The sequence below is a fragment of the Ursus americanus genome, chromosome 2 (assembly GCF_024610735.1).
Source record: "Ursus americanus isolate L20-20 chromosome 2, mUrsAme1.1.p, whole genome shotgun sequence".
Lineage (NCBI taxonomy): Eukaryota > Metazoa > Chordata > Mammalia > Carnivora > Ursidae > Ursus > Ursus americanus.
In genome coordinates, this window is record NC_142128.1 from 20,392,670 (window position 1) to 20,415,727 (window position 23,058).

General features: G+C 44.0%; 1 pseudogene across 2 annotated transcripts in view; it reads left to right on the forward strand.

Annotated features, from left to right (window-relative positions):
- Nucleotides 1-16,838, forward strand: part of LOC148110499 (thyroid receptor-interacting protein 11 pseudogene) — a 157,759-nt pseudogene extending 140,921 nt beyond the window's left edge. For both annotated transcript variants that reach the window (XR_015727425.1, XR_015727422.1), the window contains one exon: nt 9,477-16,838. The product of XR_015727425.1 is annotated as a thyroid receptor-interacting protein 11 pseudogene, transcript variant X3 (transcript). The remainder of the gene's footprint in view (nt 1-9,476) is intronic.
- Nucleotides 16,839-23,058: the final 6,220 nt, after the last annotated feature.

The following is a 23,058-nucleotide window of genomic DNA, read 5'->3' on the forward strand; positions in this document are numbered from 1 at the left end:
AGAAAAGCATTTTGTCTTTCATAATTGATATGATGTTAATCATTGCTTTTTCATAGATGGCCTTTACCATGTTGAGGTGACCAGTGGGTTTTGTATTGATAAGACCGTCTCTGAGGTGCGGTTGAATGTAAAGAGTTACAGCCAGTGCTGTTTGAATATTTTGTTTTCATTGGCACAATAAAGTTCCTAGAGTGTGGGGCGTGTGCATTCATGGTACGTGAGATGATTTGAGGAGGTACATTATAGCAGCATTGAAATAACACCAAGTCCCACTCTCCCACTGGCAGAGTTTTATTTCTCGCACAAAGGGAGTCTCAGTCTGGTGCTCCTACATCTTTAACACTTCTCTAACACTAAGTCATTATAAAATTTTTTTATGAAAGAGGGCAGCTTTTGGTTGGAGTGCCTTTAGCAAACCACAGTATCTATTTAGAGTTTAATGGTATTGTCTTATTTCGTTTGTATTTTTTGCCTTCTATTTCTGGCAAGTGATAAAGATTTCCCACTTATTTATTTATTTTATTATCTTTATTTTTTAAATTTTTTATTATGATATATTAGTCACCATACATCATTAGTTTTTGATGTAGTGTTTCCTTGATTCATTGATTGCGTATAACACCCAGTGCTCCATGCAATACGTGCCCTCCTTAATACCCATCACTGGCGTATCCCAATCCCCCACCGCCTCCCCTCTGAAACCCTCAGTTTGTTTCCCACTTATTTATATCTGTGAAATAATTATAGGTAAGAGGGATAAAGTTTGATTTAAACAATAAGTGTATTTAAGTAATATACAAGAGAGTTGACCTTTAAAAAGTCCTGTAAATGCATCAGTTTGATTAAGGACTAACTTTCTAGTACCAGCAGGAGTTGGAAGCAGGTTCTTTTCTTACCAAATGGATGGGCTTTGCACAGGGAATGCAGATTTGTAAGATGTATATTAAATATATGTGAACTTCCCTAAACCCAGTGGGGAAGAAAGAGAGGAACGAGCTATAATTTTTTGATCTTCAGACTGACTGTTCTAACACTTTGTGAGTCCCCAAGGAGGCGTGTGATTTATCTGTGTCTCGTCAGTGAAGATCAGAATTTCTATCGGTGGTTCTGATAGAAACGTTATATAGATAGTAATGCAAAGAAGTGGGTGGGCATCCCATTGTTTCTGGCTGCCCTGGAGTATTGGCCATCTGAGCATACCTAACCTTACTAAATGGGGGCTGCACTTCCCAGAGTGGGGCTGGCCAGGCTTATAAAAACAGCAGTCATTACTTAATTCTGAAAGGCAAGCACATTCTTATATTTCTACATACATTACAACATACAACTGGTATCTCCCCTCAGTCATCATACGATTAAAGTAAGTTGCAGATCAAGTTTTATATTTAAGGAAGACCTGCAGGCTTCAACTATATTAGGAACTATCTGGTGACGAGTGAAAAAAAACCCAAAAACTCTTCATATAAAGAAGTGTTAGTTTGGAGGCTCTGGCCCCACCCCACAGAAGGATTGTCCAGGACCCCCTTATCAGGATAGTAAATAATAGTACCAGTGAGGGTAGCATAACGTCCTATAAGTGTCCCTGAATGAAGTTGAAGAAATAGGAGGCTAGACCATCTGTTCTCTGAGATGGATGCCTCAGTCCATCTTATCTTGATGGTCCTGAGATTTGATTCCTCCAACTCCTGCAGCTCTGAACATCTCATGATCACCTGACCTTGAGTGTTACTGGGCCGTTGACAGAGAAAGTGCTGGTTACATGGAGTTAGAAGAATCCAATCCGTATGATAAGGATTTTGCACTGCAAAACTATTCAATGAACTTTTTGGTTTTAGACATTAATCTTGAGAACTTGAGTCATGTGAATGTGCCACTGAAAACAGATCCCTTGTTAGTAACATCAGGGAGTCCGTCTGGAAAGCTGAGGTTGATCTGAGGGACTACAGGGTACGTGTTGAGCTGATGACTGGCTTTCGCTGGGCTCTTTAGGCAGCAGCTGGGATTGAGACGTCCCCACAGCAAAGTTCTCCAAAGGAGCAGTTGGATCCTGGGCCAATGGAGGGAGTCAGTGTGTGCCATCCAGTGTGTCTGTTAAGGAACTGCTAATGTGTCCTAGTCCCCCTCCTCCAAATAACAAATAATGAACTCGATATAAGGAATGATGAACTATTTAGTGGTTGAGATGAGTTACGTGATTTTGACAGACTAAAATAGGGTAATCAGTTCCACTTGGGAAATGGATTTATCTGGCTTTCTTTAGTTCTAGAGGATTTTCTATTTGCAATGTAGAGGTTACATTAAACAACCTTCAAGGCATTCCTCTCCTCCTCTCTGCCTCCTCCACCCCTCCCCTCGTCTCTTCTTTGTCTTTCGCTGAGTTCTACACATATTTACTGAGTACCTGCGTTGTGTCTCCTCCTGTGCTGGGGGCAAAGGATGAACTCTGCAGATAGCCACTAGTCTCTTGGACCTCACAACCCCCTGGGGAAGGGGGAGGTCGATACAAGTTAGTCCTGCTAATCATCACTGGTGTGTATTGAACAAGTTCTGTGTCTCAGGTGCTATTCCGAGTGCTTCACATGTATGAACTCACTTAGCCCTCAAAACAACACTGTGAGAAGGGAATTATTAGTATTACCCATTGTACAGATGGGGAAACCAAAGTGCAGAGAGGTTAAGAAACTTGCCTGATGTCACACAGCTGGTAAATGGAGAATCAGGAATTAGAACCCAGTCTGGTTCTTGAATCCACACTCTTCAACACATAGCGTATATAGCATGTGAAGGACTGTAAGAGCCGAGGCGAATTCGAGCTTCATCTTGCATGCCTCACGAATCACAGAGGTATCTCAGAAATTCTCCTGCTTCTATTAGTGACCTAGTGTGTGGGGCTTATTTCCACTGACAGGCAGTTTTATCATTACTTTTAAAGCAGGGATTTGTCTCGAACAGTTCAGGCAGTGTCAAAAGGAGAGATAACATACCTCCTAGAATAAAATGTCAGTGCAGGAAAGGAGCTAAAAATCAGCTAGTCCAACCCCTTCAAAATCGAGAAAGGACAGAAATTGCCCTAGTGGCTCATTCCACCATATCCTCAGCCACCTGTTTTCAGGTTGGCCTTCAGGCCGCCTGGGGAGCAGGGTAGCCTGAGAGAAGAGGGCGGGGCTCGGACAGGCCGAATTGGAATCTGGCTCTCCAAAGTTTTGTTTCTGTGGGATTTGGGGCAGCCTCAGGCTGATGGGGACACCCAGAGCAAAAGCTGCCCATCGGAGGAATCCCGCAGCGGTCAAGGATGTCTCATAGCTGGTACCCCGCTTCCCCCTGTGCGCGGTCATGGTCTAGGGGCAGCCCAGGGAAGCAGGGCCCGGCGGGAAGGCCACAAGAGTTACAAAGGTGCTCTGGCTGGAGCCTGTTGGGCAGCCCTGCTCCGTGCAGTAGGTTCTCTTGAAGGAAGATCTGACCCGGGCACCTCCATGGACGCTCCAGCAAGTCTCAGTGAGTCCTTGTTGGATGCGATTGAACCGTCTTTGCAAGCTGCAGGCCCAGTGCTCTGGTGCTTCAGTACAGTAGGCATTTAGTATTGGTCAGGGTGTCCCAGGCTGCTGGTGATTCAAGGCCCTATCTTACAGTCTGAGTGGTGTCCTCTCAAAATTCATAATTTGAAGTCCCAACCCGCAGTATTTCAGAGTGGGACCATATTTGGAGGTAGGGTCTTAGAAGAGATAAATTAAAATGAGGCCAGGGGGTGGGCCTTCATCCAACAGGACAGTTGTCCTTTTAAAAACAGGAAATTTGGGCACAGACGTGCACAGAAAAGATGATGTGAAGTTACAGGGAGAGGACAGCCATCCACAGGCCAAGGAACGGGGCCTCAGAAGAAACTAACCTTGTCAACAGGTTGATCTTGGACTTCGAGCCTCCAGAATGATGAGGAAAATAAATTTCTAGACTTGAAGCCACTCAGTCTGTGGTATGTTGTTCTGGCAGCCTTAGGAAACTGATACAAACATTCTAGCTAGATGCTGCGTGGTATTCATAGGAGCATAGGGCAGGGCTCTTGGTCTTCAACAACTGGAAAAACCATTTAGTAGTAAAAAAAAAAAAATCCATTGATTGAGTCTGGGCCCTTCCCTTAAATATTTATTTCCTAGGGCTACGATAGTAAATTACCACAAACTAGGTAGTTTAAAACAACAGAAAGTCTCCCCTCACAGTTAGGAAGCCAGAAGTCTGAAATGGAGGTGTGTGCAGGGTGGGTTTCTTCTGGAAGCCCTGAGGGAGAAACCATCCCATGACTGTCTCCCAGCTTGTAGTGGTTACCGGCCATCCTTGGTGTTCCTTGGATGTAGATGCATTGCTCCAACGTCTTCCTTCCTCTTCATGTCACGTGTCTGTGTCTCTGTGTGTCCTTTTCTATCATTGTCATTGGATGTAGCCCCTCTCCCCAGCCCAGTATGATCTCATCTTGATCTGTGTCTTAAGTATATCTGCAGAGACCCTATTTCCAAATAAGGTCATATTTCAAGGTTCTTTAATGAACTTTCAGGGGGTCCCTATTTAACCTACTACACCACATATAGTCTTCTTTAATTGTCCAACAGTCCTATACGGTAAGTAGAGTGAATACAGAGGGAGAAATTAAAGTTCAGAGAGGTTAAGTGATTTACTCAAGGTCATACATCTGGTATGTTACCAAGTCAGGATTTGAGTTGGGCACTCTGGTTCCCAAATCTCCACGTTTATACTGTTCGGCTGCATGTCTCTTATCCTTCTTTATGAAGAAAGGAATGTTGATTCCGTTACCCCCACTCCCGCGCAGCAACCACTGATCTGATTTCTATCCCCATAGCTTCGTTTTGCCTGTACTAAACCTTGACGTAAATGGGATCAGGCCATATGTAGTTTCTTGTGTCTGGGCTTCTTTCAATCAATAGAACATATTTGAGATTCAGGTATGTTATTGTATATATTTGTTGTTTATTTTTATTGATGGATATCATTTCATTGCATGAATAGAGTGAGATTTCTTTTGATAACATTTGAATCATTTATAGGTTTTGCTTACTAATAGAGCTGCTCTGAGCATTCTTATAAAAATTTTTTGGGGGGACCCATGTTTTCATTTCTCTTGGATACTTAGGGGTAAAATCGTTGGATCACTCCTGGTGTATGTTTAACTAACTGCCAAACTGGTTTCGAGAGTGGTTCTTACCAATTTGCACTTCTACCAGCAATGTATGAGAATTCCAGCTGGTCCGCATACTCCACAGTATTTGGGGTTACCAGTGTTCAGTTGTAGCCTTGATTGTGGGTATGAAGTAGTATCTCATTGCAGGTTTAATTTGCATTTCCCAGAAGATTAATGATACAGAGCATCTTTCCATATGGCTCATTGGCCATTTGAGTATCTTGTTTGTGAAATATCTGTTTAAGTCTTTTGCCCATTGACTATTTTTAATTATGGGCCATAAGACATTTATATATTCTAGATACCAGTGCTTTTCAGATGTATGAATTGTGAATATTTTCTCTGAGCCGTGCCTTTTCGTTGTCTTAATGTCCTATTTTAAAATCAAGTTAACGTACAGTCTTATATTAATTTCAAGTGTACAATATGGTGATTAATGATGTCTTTTGAAGAGCAAAAGTTTTTAGTTTTGACAAAGTTTAATCTATCATTTAAAATATTTTATGGTTAATATTTTTCTGTCCTGAGAAATTTTTGTGTAAATCAAAATTTCAGATATATTGTCTTACATTTTGTTGCAGAAGTTTTTATAGTTTTAGCTGTTATGTTTAGTCTGTGGCCCATCTGGAATTAATTTTTGTATTTGGTTGAGGTAAAGCTTGAGGGCCTCTAAACCTACAGTTACGTGATTTATCTGTGTGCTCTAAAAATAATGATATTAATAGTAAGAGAAAAATAACAACAGCAGTATAACACCAGTGTGTACGCCAGACTCTTGCGGGTGCAAATGACAGAAAATCCGACTCATAATTGAATAAGGAAGGAAAGATGTATGGACTCATGTAACTGAAAAATTTCAGGAGGAGAATTAACAGTTCATAACTGATCTTTCATTATAAGTTCTAGGACATGGAAGAATTGGATAACAATTCATTGAAGTGATTTTAGATAACTAAATATGCAGGTATGGCTGGATTCTGAGGCTGGAATCATGAGATTCGGCTTTGGTTTCTCTCTTTCGCCCCATCTCGGTCTTCTCTCCTCAGTGTGGTCTGCATTTTCAGACAAGCTCTTCCCTCATGGTGGTTATGAGGAATTCTAGGCTAATGTCTCATCTGTCAGCAACCAAACTCCTCAGCACTTTGATGGGTTACCTTTTATTGAGTTTTAAAACCTGGGCTTCTAGAATGCTTTGGCATGGGGCAATGCCATCTTATATAGCTGCTGCCAATGCTCCAGAAGTCCTGGAGGGAACTTTGCTGTCAGGCTATCCAGTTGAAGTTTGGATTCTCCCAGTTTTCCCAGCACAGAGTCTTTTTCTCCATTGAAAAGCCCTGAGTTATTGATGGGTCAGTGTAGAGCAGTGACTCAGAGCTTTGGAGTCAGGCATAATCAGTTTCCACTTTCGTATCGTTCTGCTGTGTGACATGGGGAGGCTGTTGAAGCACTCTGAGAGGTGGTTTTCTCATCTGAAAAGGGGAATAATAATAGTAGTGTCTTTTAGGATTGTTGTAGGAGGAAAATGAGATAATGCATGCAAAAAAATTAGGATGAAGGTTGGTACCTAAGTAAATACCAACTCTTTTATTGTAGAATTGGATAGCAAGGAACTCAGGTAATTCTATGGGGAGGTAAACATGCAGTCTTGAACTTGAATACTTTAGACTAATCATGATAATTTTGAAATATCTATATTATAGACTGCAAGAGTAGTTCAGGGAGCCCCCCTCCTGCTACCTCTTGCAGGCTCTGTCCAGGAGACCTGGTACACAACCATCACTAGCCAAATGAGGAATGACACTTTGATTACATAGAAAAGTACTCCACCACTCCCACCCCTCAAATTCAGGGCTCTCGGGTAAAAAACTGGAATGGGAAACAGCGTAGATCCAAGCCCAGAATGGGATCTCTTACTTCCTTAATTCCTCACTTGAAGGCAGCTATTTGGTCAATGCGGAGTTGGCCAGACTTCCCACCCAGGCACAGGGGAGGAAGCGCAGACAGAAAACCTGGCTGATGGTGAGGGGTGTTTCCTACACGCAGACAGAAGAGGAGAGATGGGTGTGTAGTGTTCAAGGGCAGATACTGAAAAAGCAGATAAACAGGGAAAGACGCAAAGCGGGTGTGTGCCATGCATTCGCAGTAGCTGTTAATGTGGTTATCTGCCCACTAGTAAAACAGGCTGGCTCGGATCAGGGGAGCAAGCATGGGAGCTGGGAAAGGGCCAGAAGCTCTCCACCCAAACTTCCATGCAGTGAGTGAGGGAAAGAAGGGGAAACAACTCTCTCAAAATCTTTTAATTCAAAGCAGTTTTATGACCTTTAAAAGCCAAACTCAAATTAACATAGTGTTGCTAAGTAGGGAGACTTTCCTGCTGGGTCTTCTATAAGGAATAAGCACCATTCATGTGTAATTAGCAGCAGGCAGCTGCCTGAGGGCAATGACTATGCTAATGCGAATTAAACAGTAGGTCCTCTCAAGAAGGCAAAACATCAAGGCTTTCTGGGTTTACTCCTGTTTGCCTTCTGTGATTCTGAACTAGCAGCTTTTTCTTTGGCTCTTTTGTGCTCGTCTGCACACCACTGTGAGGAATATCCAGGTTTCTATAAGACAGGGGCATCACCAGGCAGTGTGGTGCCACGGGCTACCTTTCCTTCTGCACCCTCACGTTTTCCTTCTCTAGCCAGAGGCATTATTGGCTGTCATAATTGGAAAGTCCAGGAGAAGCTTGATCTCACTGCAAATTTTGCTTTTGTTTCATTAACCATTTGTGATTTGTCCTTGCTTCTTTATGGAAAGGATTCTAAGTAATCTATTATGTGGGGAAGCTCAGATTCCCAAAAGTCCATATTTCAGACCCTCTTGGGATGTCTTTGAGGACCTGGTCTCCCCCAGGGCAGCAGATAGGAAGCATCCTCATGAGGCAGACGAGGGGTGTTTGGAGTTGGGAGCCTCTCTCATCTGTGGGGCAGGGCCTGACCAGCCTCAGCAGCTCCTGAAACTGGCAGCTCACAGACCCTTAATCAGCGGTGGAAGCTGGCACCCTGAAGTCCTTCCCAGTAGTTCTGGGGTACCTTTTCGTCACATGGGTGCAATTTTCAGATGCATGAGCTTTTTTAAGAATACAGCCTTGCTTATGTCCAGAAAAACCTATAATCTTACTTTCATCCCTCATTTGCTAGGCCAGTCTTTTTTTGTAGCCTGCAGAGAAACTTCGATCTTGGTCAAAGTATTGTGAATTCCTAATTACAGTAAAAGCATCCAGATCAATGAGCCAATGTGGCATTCGTGGCCAGTGAGGTGATGGGAAGAATTTCATCTTTGCAGGAGGCCTTCAGCCTCTACAGCTTCGTGTTGGGAAAGAACAAACACACCATGGAGACAGCAGATTTGAGTTCCAGTCCTACCTCTGCTACTTCCAAGCTGTGTGTACTTGGGCAATGAATTTAGCCCCTTGAGCCTGTTTCCTGAGGACGACATGCCCTGCCTCAAAGGGAGCTATGACAGTTCTCCTTTGCCTGGGACATAAAAGCAAGACCAATAAAGAGCTCTAATTATTGCAAGAGGGAGCCAGGGACAGTGGAGCGAGCTCTTGGAGTCAGCCTGACGTGGATTCAAAGCCTGATTGCTCTGATTAGCAGTGTGACCTTCCGCAGTTTTGAACCTCACCGGGAGTCAGCTTCTTCGGGTACTAGCTGGGGGTGATATGAGGTACTCCATGGTGCTTTTGGGGGATAATTGGGAGCGCATATTCAAAAGCATCAAGATTGGTTCCTGGAATGTTAATAGGTGCTTAGTAAACCTTGGCTTCCCTTATCTGCTGGTGTTGGGGAAGCCAAGTAGCAGGAATGGGGCACAAACACGTGCTGTGGAATCTTGGCTGCATCCCTGACAAGCTGTTTAATCCAGGGCCAGTTACTTAACCTATCTGAGCCCCAATTTCCTCCTCTGCACACAGGAGAGTATAATATGATTTCTGACAGGGTGAAATGGGAACTGTGGTTGGTATGTGGCACATAGCAGTAACAGCTCATATTAGGTGTATTCCTTGTACTAGAGCCTGTTCTACGTAATTTACATGTATCAGTTTATTAAATCTTGAGACTAGGGACTGTTACAAGGCCCATTTTCCCAATAAGGAAATTGGGGTTCTGAGAGTTATGTTCAAGGTCTTGTGCTAGGGGACTGGATTTCAATAAAGGCGATCTGACCTCAGAGCCCAAATCCTTAACCATTGGGTTTCGTGTGTTCATTTCTATCCTGTAACCCTTTTTTTTTTTTTTTTAAGGATTTATTTATTGTCGAGAGAGAGAGCACAAGGAGGGGGAAGGGAGAGAGAAACTCAAGCGGACTCCATGCTGAGGTCAGAGCCTGACGCTGGGCTCGATCCTATGACCCTGAGATCATGACCTGAGCTGAAACCAAGGTTCGGATGCTCAAGCGACGGTGCCACAGGTGGCCCTCTATCCTGTAACGTTTAAAGACTCATAAATGAATTTGGAAAGGAGATAACATAAAGGAACCCTATGGCCATGTCAGATCATAGCATCATGGGCTGGGTACAGGCATGGCCTTCCTGATGTGGCCGGGACGTGTCCGCAGGGCCAGTGATGCTGTGAATCAGAACCAATGGTTTTCTACTTCTCTCCATCCTGAGAAAGAGTCTAGCTGTCCTGAATCAAATGCGGGAGGCAGGTTGCTATGATTGATAGTTGCACTGCATTTATCAGGAAAGGCTTGACTGTGCTATAGTGACAACCCGCCCACCACGTCCACCCTCAAGTCACAGTGGCTTAAACAATAAAGTTTTATTGCTTTTTTCTTATTTCTTTAAAGATTTTATTTTTAAGCAATCTCTACACCCAGGCTGGGGCTTGAACTCACAACCCCGAGATCAAGAGTTGCATGCTCCCCTGAGTGAGCCAGCCAGGAACAGCTAAAGGTTTCTTTCTTCCTCATGTCACAGTCTGGGTGAGAATTAGGCAGCTCTCCTGTTGATTTTCATCTAAGGAGTAAGTCCCTCCATCGTTTGACCCTGTCATCTTCAACACAGAGCTTTGTTGTTGTCATATAAGGGAAAAGAGAGTGTGGGTGGTCACCTGGGGGCTTGAAGCTATACCTGGAGGTGGCATTTATCACTTCTCTATTCCTCCCATTGACAGAACACAGTCAGATGGTTTCAAAGTAAAGGAGGCTGGAAATGTAGTCAGTCTTTTTTGTACCAAGGAAGAGGACACAGATGGGAGGAATATCCAGTCATTTTTCCAGTGTGTGCAATGGAGGAGGAGGAGTTCTTCCTCAAAGCGAAAGCATGGCTCTGCTACCCAAAGCATGGGAATGTGGGACAGGCAGAAATAAGGTAAGGGAATCTAGGTAGGCTTCCTGGTAGAGGTGGTGGTTAAGCTTTAAGGATAGGTAGGAAGTAGCTAGGTGAAGAAGGAGGAGCAGAAAGCAACCATCCCAGAGGGAGTGAGAAGCATGCAGGAAGGCCTGGATAAGAGAGAAGACATTTCCCTTCCCTTCAGGGACATGTTTGCTTCATTGTGGCTGGTGCAGAGTGGGGAGGGGTTAGTGGAGAGATGACCAGAGGGCAGATCATTAGGGGCTAATAGGGCTTCACTGAAAGAGCAGTAGGGAGCCACAGGAGGATTGAAGCAGGGGTGGCATAATCCGATTTGCATTCTAGAAAGAGCCTTTTCCCTCCAGTGAGTTGCACAGGGCCAGGGTGAGAGGAAGCTGACAAAACCTCTCACCTTTACCTGTCCTAGCGAGTGCCACTGGGTGAGTGTAGGTGATCTAAAGTGGGATGCAAGCCCTCCTTGGGAGGTATGACTTCTAGAGAGCCTGACAGCGTAAACTAAGATCCCATGTCTGGTATTTGGCTCATAGGCATGTCCTGTTTGGCCTACAGAAAGATCTTTTAAGTTCACTTTTAAATTTTGAAGCCGTGGATAACATTGATGAAGTAGGAAATTTCGTGTAAGAGTCCAGATGTCTAGGGGCGCCTGGGTGGCTCTGTCGTTGAGCGTCTGCCTTCGGCTCAGGGCGTGATCCCAGAGTCCTGGGATCGAGCCCCACATCGGGCTCCTCCGCTGGGAGTCTGCCTCTTCCTCTCCCACTCCCCCTGCCTGTGTTCCCTCTCTCGCTGGCTGTCTCTCTCTTTGTTAATAAATAAATAAAATCTTAAAAAAAAAAAAAAGTCCAGATGTCTAGATTTATTAATCTGCTCGGGGTGCCGTAAGAAAATACCACAGACTGGGTGGCTGAAACAACAGAAATTGATTTTCTTAACGGTTCTAGAGGTTGGAAGTCCAAGATCAGGGGGTCGGCATGTTTTTCTTGAGACCTCTCTCCTTGGCTTGCAGAAGCCTGCCTTCTTCCCATGTCCTCACATGGTCTTTTCTCTGTGCATGTGTGTTCCTGGCATCTCTTCCTCTTCTTATGAGGACAGTAGTCCTATTGGATCAGAGCCCCACACTTATGACCTCATTTAACCTTAATTATCTTGTTACAAAGCCTTATCTCCAAATATGGTTACATTGGAAGTTAGGTCTTCAACATATGGATTTCACTCTCATTTCAGTCTCTGACACCAGCTTTCAGTTATTTGTTGAACAGATGTTTATTGAGCACTTATTATATGGTTCCAGGTGCTTAGGATATAGTGGTAAATAAAAGAGAACTTACATTTGTGGTGCTTATATTCTAATAGGTGATAAAAGCTATAGAAAAAATATGAATTAGGCAGGGAAGAAGGTTCTGGAGGGCTGAGCTATGGGGAGGGCAGATGGCAGTACTTCAGAATGTACTTAGAGTGTATCTCATTGAGAAGATGGAGATTAGAGCAAAGATTTGAAGGTAGTGAGGAAATGAGTCATGGGGGTGTCTAGGGCAGGAGCTTGCCAGGCAGAGGGAACAGGATGTGCCAAGGCCCTGAAACGGGGGAGTGGCTGGTGTCCTTGAGGATCAGCAGAGATCCAGAGTGCTTGGAGCAGAGCAAGTGGGGTGTGAGTGCTAGGGAATGAGGTCCTAGAGATGATGGGAGTTGGGCAGGGGAGCAGATCTTGAGGGTCTTAATAGCTTCTGGCAGGACTTTGGCTTTTACTCTGGGAAATGGAAAGCCTTTGCTCCTAAATAATTCAGAAGACAGGGCTACCCTCGGCTCCAGTTCCTCCAGGGCAACAGGTGGCTAGGGTCTCCATCTGCTTTTTCTTTGCCCTTTGTTCTCCAGTCTGCCATAGTCTCCGCTACTCCCTACGGACACTCATCCCGGGTCCTTCACTTACGTTTCTTATTTGGCCCCTGTAGGCATTTAAGGATTGCAATTCCTGTGTTGGGATCAGTGTGTCTCAGGCAGTGGCATCTTTAGGAACTGACTTCCTTTGAGTTGAAAACTTGGTTCTGGTTTGCAGAAAAAACACGTGCATCATGGAGACCCCTGCTAGTCTGGATTGATTGATGCTGACTGAATTGCAAGTCATTAGAAGCAAATATAGCCTGGTGGGAAAAGATCTATCATAACCGCCACCTTGTCAACTGCCTCCTACTTCAGAGACTCCTCCCACAGTGTGTCTGGGAGCGCTTGGCACTGATGTGGGCCTTAATTAAAAGAACACCACATGCCGGCTTTCTTCCACTGAGGACGGATGGGCTGGGAAGAGGGCACAGGATTCCCCAGGCTCCTCGGCAAGGCTGGTCGAATTGTAATGTTGCCAGAGCTGGGGCTGTAGGCACTTGGAACACAGGCGTTTTTTGCAAACACTAAGCAGAGATGTAAATTGCCTTTCGAGGACTATTGATTTGAAAGTGATAAGGAGATGAGGTGAGGCACAAGGTGACAAGGTCACATTTGGGGCCCATTTGCATCTCCAGGACCTTGGAAACTGTGCACTAGCTGTGACTGAGTCACTGTATTTGTCAGAGGAGTCGATCCTATGCATGGTGATTAGGATCTCGTCCTCATCGAGAGAAGAGAACGGCAGGCACAGAAGTTGTGTGGAGAATAGCTGTACATCACTTCATTTAGTGCAGGGGGAAGTCAACGTGTTCATAAAAGTCCATTCGGTCTGAAAGCCAGTAACTTAAGTCATTCAAACTCGGTCTTGTTGGACCGTAAAGCTGCTGGCAATATTTCATTGGAAGGACTCTGCAGAAAGAGAAATTACATTTATTGAACTGAACTTCAAGTAATAACCGTGCCTTCCCAGTCCTATGAATTTGATGAATTACAGAAAGTTCTGCAGCAGCATAATCACTTAAAACAAAAGCTGTCTGGGTAATAACACAAGCACCTTTAAACAGGAGGAAAAACTCATTTGCCTTTGAGGTTTGACCATTTTTTATTTTCTCACTGCTCTGATTGTCTTTATCAGGAATAATGTTCAGAGTAATACCTTTTCGTTCAGGGCTCCAGGTGTTCCTTGGAATCAACCACTCTATTCTATAAAGGACTCACTCTTGGATGCTTTTAATCCGATATCTTCCACGTCCAAGTTCTGATCTTGGCTTTTCGTAGTCAAGCCTGATGCTGCACTGGTCCAAACGAGGGCCTCTTCCATATAGAAAAGATGCAGGGCGCTTGGCTACGGAACATCCACGATTGTGGGAAACCATAATACAACACATTCTTGGAATCCCACCTGACTGCTTAGATGTTTCTAATTTTGATTTGTCTTTATTGCCTTTTCTGAAGACTCAGCTCAAGTATCCGCTCCTTTAGGGAGCTCTGTCTGATTTGTTTCCAGGCTAGGTTATGTTATATGTCTTTCCCATAGGCTTTTTGTAGTGAGAATTTGTTGAACGTTTGGATTCCTAGGGTCTTTGATATCCCTGTGTTTGGAGAATTCATTCATCCATCCATCCATCCATCCATCCATCCATCCATTCATTTATTCGTTCACTTGTTTAACAGTATTTATTGAGAGCCTGCTGTGTTCCAGGCACTGTTCTTGGCATTGGGGACACAGCAGTGAATAGACCAGACACACATCCTTCCTTCTGGAGCTCACATTCGAGTAGGGAGAGATAGACGAATGTATAAATAAATGCCCATATAGTGTGTGAGATGGTGGTAAGAGCCATGGGGGAAAATATAGCATGGAAGGGTGATGACAAGTGCTAGGGGAAGGATGTATTAGAGTTTTGAATAGAGCAGTCTCTCTGAGAAGGTGACTTTTGAGCAAAACCTGGAAAGAGGGCTTCCCCTTACCGTATGAGTTTTGGAGGTGGGAGACAAAGGGGGTCTCTAACTGAAGAAACTCACCAGGTGAGGTGCTCATTTTCCCAGCCTGCCTTGCAGCTAGAGTAAGGGTGAGTGATCTAGAGTAACTGAATCCATAGACTTTGCTTTGGGATCTGGCAAGATCAGGAAGCTGGGAGAGTGGAGAAGCCATCCTGGCGTAGCCGTAGCAGTCGTGTGCCGGCTCCAGGGACGTGAGACAGGAGGAGTCCAGTGCAGCTTATGGCGTCCAGTGCTGGGGTAGCGCTGTGTAACTGCGATGGCCACTGTCCACTCAGCACGGCGGCAGAGTCTTCACCCCGGTAGTTTGGACACTGGGGGACTAGCTGCAGCTGAGCCTCCCTTCTCCTGCCTGGTTTCTGAGCCTTGTTCTTCAGGCTCTCTGGTGCTTCTGTGAGCTCCCTGGGATTTTTCAGCAAACTTCTTTTCTGCTTAAATAAGCCAATTTTGGTTTCTGTTGCTTGTAGCCAGTTGCGCTGACTGGCACATCCCTGTTCCATCCGGTGCTTGCCACCTTCAGTGCTCCTATCTCACGTGTTGTAATGCCTTGTTCACGTGTATGTCTCCTGTTTGAGAGGAGAGACCACATATTTAATAGTCATCCTCATGCCTCCGGTGTCTAGCCCGGTGGTTGGCATGCAGTAGGAGGTCAGTATGCTTTTGTTGCATCTGCGAATGAACAAGAACAAGAAAGAACAAATGGAACTTCTGAGTGCATGCTTTTCTTCACAGCATCCTTCCTTTCAAATAAAATCCAGAAGGTGTATCCAACCAGGCCGAGGCACCTCTGTCACTCAAGTCTAGAGCCCCTCTCTTGCTGTGAAGCATGCAGATCAAAGGTGAATGCTTTTCCATTGCTGTCTAAAGCGGCTTTGCACCAGGATGCCACTGCAGAACTCATTGCTTTTAGGAAGAGACAAACATGGAAAAATTAGTCCTCAGTTTCAGTGCAAAAAAGGGAAACTGAAAATCTGTTGCATACAGAATGGAACCGGGACATCTAGACTCTGCTGAAGAACTTGGGGATCTTGGGTATATCATTGACATTGGCCCCAATTTCTTCTGAAAAATGGGGAGATGATGTTAGATCAAGTGTCCCGGTAGGTATCCTCTCGACATTCTGGGCTGGATAAGTCTTTGTTGTGGAAGCTGTTCCGTGCATTGTGGAATGTCTAGAAGCATCCCTGGCCTCTGCTCAGTAGATGCCGATAGCATTTCCCTATCTGTGACAAACAGTGTCTCCAGACATTTCGAGAAGTCTCTCGGCCATAAAATCACTCCTGGTTGAGAACCACTGAATTAGATGATCTTAGATGATAAACAGCTGACAAGTTCCAGGGCTGGAGCAAGAGTCGGGACTCTGCCATCTGCTAGCACCTAGCCCTGTGTGTGGCATCGTGGCAAGCATTCAATACAAGCTGAATGAGTAGGATGGAATACAGTTCTTCCAGCTAGATAACCTCTTTGTCACCAAGAGAGTCACACAGATGGTGATGAGGCCTTGTGACTGCCCCTATCTGGGTACTGTTTAACGTTCCTGGATAGAAATGAACTAAAGATAGAGTCGGGCGCTATGGATAAATAGGTCCCTCTGCCAGTGTAGCAACCAATAGTGACTATAATTATCAAGGAGAATCCACTCAATTCTGACAGCTATCTCAGATCCCCTGAGGTTAACTCTGAAGTTCACAAATATGACAAAAAGTTGAGATGAGAAGAATGAGTCCAGATCTTGGAATGAGAATTGTACACAGTTTATTGTTCAGGTACCAATATTATGAATAGTATATTGTTATGAATATTCATTTCCAGTTCTTAAATTCCTTGCTGTCTTTTGTTCTGTGATTTCGAGAGTAGCTTCTTTATCAGTCCAGCCTTTCCTTCTCTTTCCTTCCTCTCCATTTGTCTACCTTTGAGCATTCCACACTGTCTGATAAGGATTGAACTGATTATATAAAGAGATCAATTTAGAATGTGTTGCCATTTGAACAATATTAGGTCTTTGGATCCAGGAACCTGGGATATCTTTTTGCTTATTTAGTTCTTCTTTTGTTTCTTTCAACAACGGCTTATAGTTTTGTACTTCTTTTGTTAAATGTATTCTTAAGTAATATATTGATGCTGTTGTATATGGAATTGTTTTCTGCATTTCATTTTTGGATTGTTGCTAGTATGAAATAGAATCGATTTTTATATATTAATCTCATATCCTGCAACCTTGCTGAACTCATTATTCATGCTGAAGTTTTTTAGTGATTTCTTATATAGAAGAAAAATTTTTTAGTGGTTCCTTTCCTGAATTTCTTATATGCGAGATTTTTTTATATGAGTGATCATGTCATCTGCAAAGGGATATAATTTTACTTCTTCCTTTCCAATGTTGACGCCCCCCCCCCCCTTTTTTTTATTTCCGCCTAGTTTCCCTGGGTGGAGCCTCCAGTGCAACACTGACTAGAAGGGGTGAAAGTGAACGTCCCTGTCTTCTTCCAGATCTTAGGAGGAAAAGATTCAGTCTTTCACTTTTAAGTAAGGCCTTAGTGGTGATTTTGTTGTTTTTTTTTTTTTTTTTTGTAGATGGCCTTTATCAGCTTGAACCCTTCCTAGTTTTTAAAACTCATCAGACAGGGGTGTTGAATTATGTCAAATGCTTTTCTGTGTCCCTTCAGTTGATCATATGTTTTTTGTGTGTCGTTTTTTCTATGTGGTATATTCTAACCCTTGGTTTCCAGATATTAAACCAGCCTCGCATTCCTGCTTGCTCACGGTGTATAATCCTTTTAATATACTCCTGTATTCTATTTGCTAGTAATTTTTGAGGATTTCTGCACCAGTCTTCTTAAGAGATAATGGTCTGTAGATTTTCTTTTTCCGGTGATATCCTTGCTTGGTTTTTATATCGGGGTAATGCTGGTCTCAGAGAAGGAGTTGGCAAGCGTTCATTCCTCCTTTATTTTCTGGAAGTGTTTGTGAAGAAATAAACGGCATTCATTCTTCTTTAAATGTTTGGTAGGATTCACCAGTGTAATTATCTCGTCCTGACCTTTTCTTGGTGAGAAGGTTTAAAAACTTTTTTTTATTTCTAATTCCATTTCCGTACTTGTTATAGGACTGTGAAGATTTTCTGTTTCTTCATGAGTCCAGCCTGTTTTCGTAAATGGGGTTTTACTGGAACACAACCATACTCATTCACTGACAGACGGTTTACGGCTGCTTTGATACAACAATGGCAAAGTTGCATACTTGGGATAGGGACTGTGTAGCACACAAAGTCTAAAGTGTTTATACGTTGCCCCCTTACAGAAGAGGCTTACTGACCCCTCTTGTAGAACATCAGCCTTTTCAGGAATGCGTCTGTTGCACAATATAACTATGCTTATATTTAATGAGCATCTGTTAGGTTGCACCATATTAAACTGCAGTTTGTGTAGGTGAAAAATGGTCAAATATTGGTACTTACATATATGGTCCACGTAACAAAAGTTTCCAAGCATATGATAATTAATGGAGTACAGGCTGTGCCCTTAAGGAGCTAGTGGGACACACACACACACATGCCCACTCACACACACACTGCTGATGTCAGCGAATATAGTAATCGCTATTACAGAGGTACAGACTCAGTATTGCAGGAGCAGAGAGTAGTGTGTGGACAGTTCTTACCAGTAAAGGTGAGGGAAAGGACTAGAAGCTTGAGAGGCCTCCAGAGAAGTGGCTGTGTTCCTGGCTGCTCTGCATTTGAGCTGTACTTCATAGCACATGTAGGGTTTTATCAGGTCAAAAGAAGCATTCTCCAGTTTTCCTCGGGTCGGGATGAGGTTGACATTAAGGCATAAGGAATATGCTACATTTCTTTCCTTCGAATAGAATTGCAATTCAGTCCTGGAAAACAGTTGCTTAGAATTAGAGGATATTAATAATCAAGTGAGCATGGGTCCCTAATTTTTAGATGAAGGTTGAAGGCAAAGTGATTTGTTCACGGTCACCCGGCTGTTGACCAATTATTTTATTGGCGGGACTAGAGCCTATGTCTTCTAACCCCCAACCTAAGGCAATTTCCATTAGGCCACTTGGCTGTACAAGACAACAAGAGTCAGAGAAATCACCTACTAGGGACACTGGTGGCAGACAGGCCTGGGTTTGAGTTCTGGCTCTGTCACTTACTGACTCTGTTATTCATTACAGTGCTTAGGAGCCAGAATTGCTTCCTACATGGACCTCTCAGAGTAGAGGTTCAGAGCTCAGAGCCTGAAACCAGACTCTCTGAGTTTCATCCCAGCACCACTAACTAGCTGCGTGACCCTGGACACATTACTTGACCTGTCTGGGCCAGTAATATGGAGATAATAATAATACTTACCTCACTGAGCTATAGGACTGAGTGAGTTTAGGACCAAATGCATACATAAGGCACACAGAAAGATGTCTGGGACATGTAAAGTACTGTATGCTAATATTATTAGAAGAAAAACAGTGGATGGCGGTGCCTGGGTAGCTCACTCGGTTAAGCGTCTCCCTCTGGTTCAGGTCATGATCCCAGGGTCTTGGGATCAAGCCCTGCATCGGGCTCCTTGCTCAGCAGGGAGCCTTCTTCTCCCTGTGCTACTGCTCCCCTTGCTTGTGCACGCTCTCTCTTGGTGACAAATAAATAAAATAAAGAAAAAAACAGTGGATCATAGGACTGTTCTAAGAACCAGGGAGGGTAATTTAGGTGAAGCCTTTTTCCAAACTTGTAAAACAAAGCAAGTAGAATATATTATTATTCTCTATGTGAATTAAAAGACTGGCAACCTGGAGAATGAAGTTGATGACTATCATTTCTTGCATCCTCACTATTTGCCAGGACTTGACTTCTGTTATTAAAGCATCACAAGACCCAGAGATGGTTCTTATTTTTGGCTGACAGTAGTGACTGTGGAGCAGAGCATAAGAGGGAAGTACACAGACTCTGGGGCCAGGCTGCTGGGTCTGAATCCTTGCTCAGCCTCTTACTGGCTATGTGAACACAGGTGCGTTGCTTACCCCTGTGCCTCAGTTTTCCAGTCTGTAAATGAGGATGATGAAAATAGTATCTGCTTCACAGGTCATTCTGAGGATTAAATGAGATAGTTTTGTGAAGTGCTTAGGACAGTGTTTGATGTCTAGTAAGTGTTTGTTTAAGGAAGAATGAAAACAGGAAGGGAGGGAGGGAGAAATAGAGAAAAAGGAGAGAGGGGGGAAAAAGAAGGAAGTTAGGAAGAGAGGGAGAGTAACAGGGAGAAAGCTAGTACCAGTGAGATTATGCAGGTTGTTGATGACACATGACTCATACATGTGGAGTTGGGGTGTGTAAGCAGGTCTGTATACGTCCTCTCCAAAGCCTGTGCCTCTTCGGCTCAACCAGACTTAGGAGGAGGGCAGAGATGGGAGGTGTGTTTCGGGACATCAGGCAGAGCCAATCCTCCAGGTTTCTTACAGCAGCATCTTGTTCCAGATGGGTGAGTGATCGGGGAAGGTCTGAGCCATGAAGTGATGTTCAGACTAATCCACTTCACATCCAGCCAGGTCGCTGAGGCCACTTGGTAGGCAGGTCCTTCCTCTACTGCATTCCTTGCCAAGGACTTGCTGCGCTGGAGCTCAAGGCTCTGTCTTTTCACACTTCATTTGGCAATGCCTGGGGAGTTCAGCAGGGGCTCAGGGCCCAGATCTGGAAATTGCAGACCATGGGCAAAGGTTGGAATTCCTCCTTCTGTGACATCTCATTTTTCCAGGCTTTAGCTGCTCTCTCTCAGTTGGCGAGGGTCCTGGCTGGGCCTCGTGTGGCTGGATCATCTACTGAAGTCTTCATTTGTGTTTTGTTCTCCTGATCTCCCTTTCTTATCTTTGTACCTTATCTGATCTGCTGGAAATGAGGAAGCTCTGGATTGTAAGATGCACCGCGATTTTGTTATCTCACTAAGAGAAAACCACACTACCAATTAAGCTATGACCCATGCTTATCACTTACAATTTTAATTTCATACTCCTGAAAGGAGCTTGCGAGTCCCTTTGAGACACAGATTTCAACATGGATCACTCTTATGGACATATAGAAAGAAAACGTAAGCAAAAAAATTGTTGAGCGGAGTCCCCAACCTCTTCACATTCAATGTGTAATGGCTCTGAATCACTTTCCAACTCAGAGTCGTCTGTGGTCACAAGTCTCTGTTTTTTTCCACACAGTGTCAGCCTCTGTGCCGTGCCATTCAGTAGTAGCGATGTGGCATTTCTTAGAAGAGTCCTCCCGTTGTCGTCTCTGGGATTTTCTTTTCAGAATATTCTACAGGGCACCTGGGTGACTCACTCTTTTGTTTATTTATTTTTAATAATAATTTTTTATTATGTTGTGTTAGTCACCATACAGTATATCCTTAGTTTTTGATGTAGTGTTCCATGATTCATTAGTTACGTATAACACCCAGTGCACCATGCAATATGTGCCCTCCTTAATACCCATCACCAGCCTATCCCAGCCCCCCACCCCCTCCCCTCCAAAGCCCTCAGTTTGTTTCCCAGAGTCCATAGTCTCTCATGGTTCATTTCCACTTCTGTTACCCCCACTTCATTCTTCCCTTCCTCTCCTACCAATCTTCCTGCTATTTCTTATGTTCCATCAATGAGTCAAACCATATGATAACTGTCTTTCTCTGCTTGACTTATTTCACTTAGTATAATCTCCTCCGGTCCCGTCCATGTTGCTGCAAATGTTGGGTAATCGTTCTTTCTGATGGACGAGTAATATTCCATTGTATATATGGACCACATCTTTTTTTTTATAATAATTTTTTATTATATTATGTTAGTCACCATTACAGTACATCCACATCTTCTTAATCCAGTCATCTGTTGAAGGGCATCTCGGCTCCTTCCACAATTTATCAGTCTTTTAATATCTGCCTTCTTTGGCTCAGGTCATGATCTCGGGATCCTGGGATCCAGTCCCACATCGGGCTCTCTGCTCTGTGGGGAGTCGGTTTCACCCTCTCACTCTCCCTTCTTTGCTCCCCCCCCTCAAATAAATAAAGTCTTTTTTTTTTTAAAGAAAATTCTGCAAATTTTGATGTTGACATTTTCTTGATCTTACCAGGATGTTGCAGTGAAAGGTTTTCAGATAAGAACCAACACTCGTATTCCTCCCTTAAGTGATCCTCAGTGTTTGTTGACTAAAAGGTCAAGGAGTTGCAGGCGTCCAGTCACACCACCTGGAGTAACAACACATTTGGACATGCACAGGACATGATACCAGTGTCTTGAGTGCCATTGACCAAAAGCTATGGGAAGATACCATCATTAATGAGATGCCTCATAATATCAGAGATGTTAAGATGTACCTCTTAGAATAGATGAAAGAAGAGGTGTTCCAAGAAGAGAGCCAGTCCATTGTATGTCTTTGCCTGGGAGGTGAGCCCCTTTCCTGGACTTTTTTGGGAGTTTATTGGGGAGAGAATACTAGATGGGCCCTAAACAAAGTGAGGATGGAGGGGGGCTAGTTCATGCTGGGGGTGGGGCAGAAGTGAGAAGGGCGGAGAGAAGAGTAGAGGGACATCCCAAGTCTAGGAAGGTGGGCAGGTTCTGTGAGACGTTGTGATGTGAGACAGGCTCCCTCACAATCTTTGGGGGGGTCAAGATCTCAGTGTGGACAGTCAAGGTGCACCCACAGAGGTGTTCTTAGACACTGGGCTTCCAGCATCCTCTGGGGCTCCCATGGCCAAGAGGGACCCATCACAGTAGAGCTCCCTGATTTCAGAAAGCAAAATGGCTCCCAGAATATTCTGCTCTTTCAAACATTGAGGCCCTTTCCTAGTCCTGGAGAGTGAGAGGAAACTCTGATAATGGCCAGAATCGATTATTCCCGCCTGGCCGATGGAGTGAGGCTGGGATTCACATTTGATTTAGAGAAGATAAATGTGACAGTTTTTGTCTACTTTATTTATAGAATAAGAACTAAATTCATAGATGTTACTTGTCTGTTACATATGTTAAATAATTTTTTTAAAATGAAAATCTGCTCTGGAGGAAATAACCCTTGAGCCCAGCCTCAGTTCCCCCAGAACGTCTGTGTGGTTTCATTGGGCTTTATATGGTGTTTCTCAGTGGGTCGCTAGAGGCATCTGGGGCTGGAGAAATTGTGACCGTTGCAGATGGTGTGTGAGGTTGGCTCCCCCTGATGTCAGTGGTGCCCCCTTGGTCACTATGACAGCCCCAAGTACTTCACATTTCCAAATGGCCCCTGTCAGGGAAGTGTTCCCCCTCCCCCGGTGGAGAACCACTAGGGTGATGGGCTACAGCCAAGGCTTTGCTGAGAGACCTGAGCAACTCATTTGAACTCTCCAGGCTTACATTTCACTCATCATTGCCATTGTGATAATTCAAAGATAAATTCTTAATAGGGACAGCAAGAAAGTATTCGAGACGAACCAGAAAACAACTAACTGTATAGAAACCCTCTACTCTCTGTGAGAAAGCGTGGGAGAAATCAAACATGCATCATTAACAGTGCCGCAACAGCTTTCTTTTATTTATTTATTTATATATTTTTAAATTTATTTATTTATTCGACAGAGATAGAGACAGCCAGCGAGAGAGGGAACACAAGCAGGGGGAGTGGGAGAGGAAG